General features: G+C 47.1%; 1 long non-coding RNA gene across 1 annotated transcript; it reads left to right on the forward strand.

The window, feature by feature from the left end:
- Window positions 1–7,061: 7,061 nt before the first annotated feature.
- Window positions 7,062–8,248, forward strand: LOC122018568. Its single transcript, XR_006121823.1, has 3 exons — window positions 7,062–7,688; window positions 7,771–7,932; window positions 8,009–8,248. It is a non-coding gene; the product is annotated as an uncharacterized LOC122018568 (long non-coding RNA).
- The last annotated feature ends 288 nt before the right edge of the window (window positions 8,249–8,536 follow it).

Here is an 8,536-nt window from a genome sequence, read left to right on the forward strand (position 1 = left end):
CGGGTACTTTGACTTATGTCTTTTGATATGCATAATAAAGTGTTTACATAGCGATGATTGTGTTATCCTTTTGATTCGGTTGGTCACTACATGATACATGTTATTTGTTATTTATTATCCTGCGTATTATTATTGACTTGACCATCGTACTTTCGGTGGTATTGACCGTATGATACATCGTATTGGGACTAGGGTTTATTTGATACCATATTTGTGTGTACCTTCCATCGATCGTTGACTTGTGGTACACCTTTTATTTATGTATGGATCTTGCTATCTATTCGTGGATATTGCCGTGTTTAGGCGTCGTCGTTTGCGTGATTCGTGATGTGCGGTTATGCGCTCCGTTATTGGTAGCGTCGATTCGTATATCATACACACCACCACTCGTTGGTTGGTGGTATGATCGAGTCGTATGATTGTGCCTGCTCAAATCTGAACTGAACTAGGTCGTGACTAGGGATCCCATCTAGCCTGGCCGACTTGGGGATCTGATCGGACAAGCTGCCCAATTGACTGATGGTTTATCCGAGCCATGCAATTGTGCTGCTTGGATCTGAATTGAACTAGGCCGCAACGTGGGATTCCATCGAGTCAGGGAGATTTGGCGATTCGATCGGACAACGTTTATATTTATTGGATGGTTTATCTGAGTCATATGATTGTACCACTTGGATCTGAACTGAACTAGGTTGTGACTCGGGATCCCGTCGAGCCAGGCGGACTTGGGGATTCTATCGTTGACAAGTTGTCTGTTCTGCTTGCTGCGTTTATTTGAATCGTATGATGCATACAGGGTTTATGACACTCTCGGTCGGCGACCACGATATCTTTTACCTTAATCTTGGTTAATGCAGTTCTCTGTTTTGTTTGGTTGCATTTATCCTTCGTATTGAGGTATCTGCGTGATTAGTGTTATACATTATTTACTTTATTATATCGGTACTGCTGAGTGTTGGACTCACCCGCCTCCGTTGTTGTTATATTTCGGGTTGAGGGTATCAGGAGATTCCATCGCTGGTCCCCACTGCACGTAGTCTAGTCCTCTGTTGGTTTTGAGTTGTTATTTTATTTTAGTTTTCTATCGGACTTTGTTTTAGTCTTGTTTTGGATTTCATGTATGGATATTGTATGAATTCTTCCGTTTGATGGACTTTTGGTATGATTTGGATTTTATTCTACTACATTCCTGCCTGGACAGAAGAGGTGAGTTCGTCGATTTGAGCTTTCTGAGTGTAGTTGAGTAGGGTTGGATTTGAGTCAGTCTTATAGTTTGTGATTACTATTATTAGCTGCGTGGTTGTGACACGGAGGTTGAATATCTATATAAACTACGTGGTGATTGTTTTATTTATTGTTATTATCCAGCCGCTTATGGTGAGGTATATGAGGATGTAGAAAAGTTTGGATTGTCCAGCGTCAGGGAGATCTTCCGAAATTTTCTCGGACGGGGACTCCTGGGCGTGACAATTTAGTGGTATCGGAGCTTATGTTTTACGATCGTTGTTTTCGTATTTTGGATATTTGGGATAACATGATACCTATTGATATGGTATCAGGCGCCAAAGTTGGCGATACTTGTTTTATTTTTCGTGTGTTGGATTTTGAGATTTATCCGATACCAATTTATTGGTATAAGGGTGTGATACCCTTTTAGTATTCTGGATATGTTATACTAGCCCTAGTTGCGAGACGTATTGGTGCTAGGCGGTTATTTTTGGGTTGCGCGGATTTTTCGTTTCGATTATGTTATGGACTTAGTTTTGGATTTATTTGGATTCGTGATATTCTCGTTCGAATTTTGAGAGGAAATTTGGGGCTGGACATGACGGAACATCTCGAGGCAATGAAATAGGTATGATGTCACTTTATAATTATTATCTTGGTAGTAATATCGTGATATAATTTAGAGATATGAGGCGATCTACGTATGCGAGGCGTGGTTGGGCGACCACGTCGAGGCGGGATCTCTGGATATGCGGAGATGCCTTGATGATGAGCACATCGATCGAGGGAGACTCGACCCTCATGGGTGCGTCGGGCTCGGACCGATGGCTTCCTTAAGTACCTACTTGAGTGCAAGCGGTATCCTTCTTTGTTGTATTTCCGGTACCACCGAAGTACCATTGGCATTCAGACACGGCTCGGCCCGACCTCGGTGTATCGGCTCGCCAGGACCCACCGTGTATCGCACGGGCTCACGGCTCCTGTGCCCCGATCATGTCTGATGTACAGTGACACTGCATTAGGATCAAGCTACTCCATTCGATACCATTGTCTCACAGTACATCAGTGCGGCCACCTATATTCACCCTACAGTGCCACCAACTGCATATGCTCCAGTTTACCCAGCGGCACCGGGAGTACCTCCTCCGGTTTATGCACTAGTACCACGCACCGGCTCAGTGTTTCACTTGATCCGACAGTAGTTCAGGCACACCTCATGACTTTCAGCGGCACGAGCGAGATTCGGTGTTGGCGAGTCGATAAAGTCGATTCACACTCTTAGGAGAGATCCAAGTGTGGCCTTGTCTTGGATTGAGACTATGGAGCGGACTTTCTTTTATATTGCTTGCTCCGATTGGGAGAAAGCGGTGCCTTTTCGTACGGAGCGGCCGACACACAGTGGATTACTCGGTTCCATCGTGGTGGCGAACATCACTTGGGCGGTTCGGGGAGGCTTTGAGGCCGTTTCTTTCCACGAGCTTATCGGATGGCTCGTCGGTAGGATTTCTGAGTTGCGGCGAATAATCCCGTGGTGAGTATCTGCGAGTTTGATAGATTGGCGATTTTGTCCGAGCTAGTTCTTGAGGGACGCAGTTCAGTATCGTGATTCATTCAGGGGTTGGATGGACATTTGCAACTAAGACTTATCGGTCTTGGTATCACGTCTTATGCGGAGATGTTGGGCGGGCCCTCATTATTGAGTCATTTCTGAGAGAAGTTTTCCGGATAGGGAAAGGAAGCAACCGAGTCGAGACATCGGGCGGATCCAAGACCTCGGGCTACACTCTGCAGAGCAGGCGTAGTCGATCGGATCGGGTACATCCCGGGGTATCACGTAAACCTCATAAATCGTCAGGCGGTCTTCTTGGGGCGTTTTTCGGTCTTCCAGAGCAGGAAACAACCCGCATGACATTATTTGTTTGAGATGTGGATCCGAGATCATATCACTTGACTGTTCTGCGGGGCGATCGGTTCTTTCATTTGCCTGAGCACCAGCCGGATTGTCGCGAAGACTCGGCGTATGGCTTCGGAGGGTCGATCATGGAGGCGGTCGGTCGATCCGGAACTTATCGAGGAGGCGTCGAGCCCAACCTTCACATAGTCGACAGTGCCATCTGCAACGGCGTTTGGCATGCTTGGGCGGAGTACTCGGTGCTTCCATGACCCAGTGGTTACATTCAGGACTTTATTATTCACGAGGATGTCGTCGGTGACCTCGGCCTTTAGGTCGATGCGAGACTCGGTCTCGGCTAGGCTGCATAGTATCCACCGTCTTCTCGGTCTTCTCGGCACATTATCCGGCGCCTCGGTGTGCGCGAACCTTACCGCGGCCAATACCGCCTCCTCCGTCGACCGGGCGTGTACATGCGATTACGGGGAGGATGCACGGTAGCCACGGATCCGTTTTCATGCGGTATGGTTTCCATTTATTCATTCTCCGTGATATATTGATTGATACTGGTAGTTCACATTCTTTCATATCTCGTACCTTTATACGGAGATTGGTAGATTACCCACTGCAGACCCATGATTTGTCTCTCTAGTCGGTGATACTTTAGATGTCACCGGAGGTCGAGGTTGCCCGTTAGATTTTGGCAACATGATACTTACGATGGATCTTCTAGTATTGGAGATGGTCGAGTTTGATATCATTCTTGGCATGGATTGGGTATCGTATATCATGCTACCGTTGATTGCCCAGACGAGGGTGGTCACTTCGGCCTCGAACCAACCTCGTGGGATTTCAGCATCGAGATGATGGCATATCAATCATTCGTGATTTCGGAAGCTAGCTCGTCATACATGGTATCGGGTTTTCCATTATCTATGATTAATCTTGAGAGCTAGCAGATTCGCGACTCTCGAGCGTTCTCTGTAGTCGGAGTACCCGGATGTATTTCAGGAGTGCCGGGTTTGCCTCGAGGCGGTGGAGTTCGCTATTGAGTTGATTATGGGGAAAGCTCCTTATCGTATGACACCAAAAGAGTTGAACGAGCTGAAGGTTCAACTCCAGGAGCTTTTAGACAGGCGATTCATTCACCCTAGTATTTCCCCATGGGGTTCTCCGGTGTTATTCGTCAAGAAAAAAGACGGCACCATGAGGTTATGTATTGACTACAGGCAGCTGAATGCAGTGACCGTCAGAAATAAATATCCTTTACCACGGATCGAGGATTTGTTTGATCAGCTCAGAGGTACATCAGTGTATTCTAAGATTGATCTGCGATCCGGATATCATCAGTTGAGGGTCAGAGACTCAGATATCCAGAAGACAGCTTTCCCTACGAGATACGGTCATTATGAGTTTTTGGTAATGCCATTTGGGCTTACCAATGCTCCAACGGTGTTTATGGACTTGATGAACCGCATCTTTCTGGAGTATTTGGATCAGTTTGTTATCGTCTTCATTGATGACATATTGGTCTACTCTCATTCCGAGGAGGAGCACGCACAGCATCTTCGCACAGTTTTGGAGATTCTTCGACGACATCAGCTGTACGCGAAGTTCAGCAAGTGTGCGTTCTAGCTATCCTCGGTTTTACGGGACACGTGGTTTCTAGTAGAGGTATTTTTGATCCTCGAAGATCGAGGTCGCCACCACCGGTGAGCAAAGTCGATTCGGAGATCCGCAGTTTCGATCATTGGCGGATATTACCGACGTTTTGTCGAGGGTTTCTCGCGTATTGCTATGCTGGTGACACGCCTTACCGGAAAGGCGTGAAGTTCATGTGGTTCGAGGATTGCGAGACCGCTTTAGGAGTCGGAGATTAGTGTCGGCTCAGTTTTGGTTTACCTTCCGAGAGGATGGATTTTACTCTACACCAGCGTCACTTGAGGTTTGGGTGTTGCTTACGCAAGACTACAGAGTAGTCTCTTATGCTCCCCGTCGAAGGAGCATGAGAAGAATTACCCGGTTCATGACTTGGAGTTAGCTGCTATCATCTTTGCTCGAAGCTTTGGCGGCATCATTTATATGGTATTACATTTGAGATTCTCACCGATCATAAGAGTACATTTTACTCGAAGGAGCTTAATCTCCGACGGAGGAGATGGATGGAGTTCTGAAGGACTACGATTGTACCATTAGCTACCAGGGAAAGCTAATGTGGTTGCCGATGACTCGGCAGGAAGTCCGGAGGACTCGGCTTGCCACCGGACTTCACCACAGACTTGATTGAGTTTTTCCGAGTTAGACCTTGAGGAGGGGATCTACAGAGCAGGTATTCTTGTTACTATGGTTGCTCACCGTCGATCGGTGACGAAGATCCAGAGCACAGCCTGGTGATCGGATTTGCGTTCATTAGTAGTCGATAGCTTTGGGCAGCAGTGACCGAGTTTACACGAGACGAGGAGGGTATCATATACTTCCGCCTCAGTCTCATCCGGTCTTCCGGCTCTTAGGAGCTACTCCGGAGGCTCACCGTTCTCGATTTGTGATCCATCCAAGCGGGACCCGTATATCGAGACTTGAGGCGTTCCTCTTGGTGGAACAGCATGAAGAAAGACATCACGGATTTCGTAGCTAGATGTCTTGTCTCACAACGGTGAAGGTGAACACGAGGCTTGCAGGATTACTTGACGGGTTCCTATTCACAGTGGAAGTGGGATCACATTACCATGGACTTTGTGGTGGGTTTACGAGGACACGGAGACCATGACGCGATTCGGGTAATCGTTGATCGATTAACTAAATCCGCGCACTTCTTAGCGATTCGGAGGACTGATTCCCTGGATCGATTGGCTGATCTGTATTGTCGAGAAATCATCAGATTACATGGCGTTCCGTTGAGTATCATTTCGGATAGAGATCCACGGTTTACGTCTCGTTTCGGCGAGTCTCGGCGGGCTTTGGGCACACTCCATTTGACTTTCCATCCACGAGCGGATGGACGATCGAGCGGACCATTCAAACTTTAGAGGACCTGCTGAGGTCATGTGTTATGGATTTTGGAGGTTGGGATTTCAGACATTGGTAGAGTTTGCCCACAACAATAGCTTTCATTCGGCTATCCGGATGGCACCGCGTTTGAGGCGTTGTTTGGTAGACCTTGTCGGACACCGTCCCAGGATGAGGGGAGAGGCCCGTTGTTGGGACCTCATGGAGTTCAGCGGGATCTGAGTTGGTCCGTACTATCGAGACGGAGGATGTGAGGCGCAGGATCGCGTAAGAGTTCTGTTGATCGGAGACGCGAGACCATTAGAGTTTTTGTTGGCGACCATGTATTTCTTGAGTTTCACCCACGAAAGGGGTGAAGAGATTTAGCCTCGAGGTAAGCTAGCTCCGCAGTACATTGGCCCTTTCGAGATCTTGGAGAGGATCGGAGCGGTAGCTTACCGACTGCACTACCACCGTCCCTGTCAGGCGTACACGATGTATTCCATGTATCGATCTTGAGGAGATACGTCATGACCCACACGTGTCTTGGCGGATATCCGTTCGATTCGGCTTGACATTACTTATGAGGAGGTTCCGGTACGGATTTTGGACCGGAAGGAGCGTCAGTTGCGGAACAAGACTATCCGACTGGTTAAAGTCGGATGGCAGCATCATTCGGATGAGGAGGCTACTTGGGAGCTTGAGGATACGATCCGAGCTCGGTATCCCCATTTTTTTACATGAGGTATGTGATTTATTTACCATTCAGCATTTATACTCTATACCTGTTGTTAGTGTTTGCTGATGGTAGATAACGAAATTTGGGGACCAAATTTTTATTAGTGGGGGAGAATGTAAAATACCAAAAATAGGCGAATATTAATAAGGGAATTTTCCGAAATTTTTGGAAATTTTCCGGGAATTTTTCGGAGCTCGTACGAACGAGTTAACGGGGATAAATACGGGGCCGGAAAAACCTGTTTAGGCGACCCGTTTAAGCGAGGAAATGTTTATTTTATATTCCTTTTCTTTTATTTCTTTTTATTTCCTTTATTTCCTTTCATCCTCGCCGATTCTCTCATCCTCGCCGTTTCTTCCTTCCCACGCGCGACAACTCCTGCCCGTGCCCTCGCCGCGAGCCCGATCTCCTCCGTGCCCTAACCGCCGGCCCAGCGGTTCTCCTCTTCTTCATTTCTTCTGCCCGACGCCACTGCTCTTCCGCCGCAGAGCCGATTTCTTTCTCCTCTCTGTGCCTGTGCCCGCGCGAAGCCTCAGCCGAGCCAACTCCGGCCTATGCCCTAGCCGTTGGTGACGCACAGAGCAGCGCCGCAAACCCCCCCGGTGCCCTAGAGCCGATCACTGTGCATCACCCTTTCTTCCTCTGCCCTGGTGTGAGTTCACGACCGATTTTCTGTGCCAGCACCCGAGCCTAGCGCCGCCGCCGCCACCGGGTTTCTCTTCTTTCTGTGTCCGAACCCTAGCACTGATATTGCCGACCAGATAGCCACAAGAACTCACCGGCAGGAAGAACCAGCACCCCCATTTTTTTGTCTCTGCCCTAGATTGCCGGAATTCAGAAGATTAGGTAAGTCTTCGGTTAGCAGTAGCAACTCAAGTTTTGGGGTTCCTTTCTGTGCCCTAATTCAACTGCATGATTTTTCTTTCAGCCGACCACAGTGCCCTAGTTGGGTGTACTGCCACCGCTACTTCTCTGCACAGTGCTGCCGTCGTTCGCTCTATTGCCGGCCAGCCGAACCCTAGATCGTTGCTTTCTCACCTGGGCCTAGTTCCCTACTGCTGAAGCCTTTAACCCGTGCCCTAGCAGTGAGGTCACTTGTTCTAATTCCAGTAGCAACCATCTTTTGTAGTTGGATCATATGCTAATTGTTTTTGGATTTCCGGCAGCCAGGTTTTCAGCTGTGTCAATTGGAAATTCTTCGACCTTGGATTTAAAAGTGATACATCCAGATTTTTAGGTGAGTTTAGAGGTGATTCCATTCTACATTGAATTTCATTAATAGTAATGGATAGTACCAGTTGATTAGTTGATATGAGATTTATAAATGTATTTGTTGTATTCCATTTGGATAAGTTAATTGATGATCCAATTGAGGTTTATAAATTTGGGTTTGTATTTAAGTTAGATTTCAGGGATTCGATTTAGCTAATTAAATTGTATATAATTAGCTAAACTTGTATGTCGTATTGATACAGGACTTTGACGCGAGACGAGTATCTCGGAGTCGGAATTGGACCTTTCTTTTGTCGGAGGCGGGTACTTTGACTTATGTCTTTTGATATGCATAATAAAGTGTTTAACATATAGCAATGATTGTGTTATCCTTTTGATTCAGTTGGTCACTACATGATCTGTTACATGTTGTTTGTTTATTTATTATGCACTGCATGTTATTATTGACCTACCCATACATG

Source organism: Zingiber officinale, chromosome 9A (assembly GCF_018446385.1).
Source record: "Zingiber officinale cultivar Zhangliang chromosome 9A, Zo_v1.1, whole genome shotgun sequence".
Classification (NCBI taxonomy): Eukaryota; Viridiplantae; Streptophyta; class Magnoliopsida; order Zingiberales; family Zingiberaceae; genus Zingiber; species Zingiber officinale.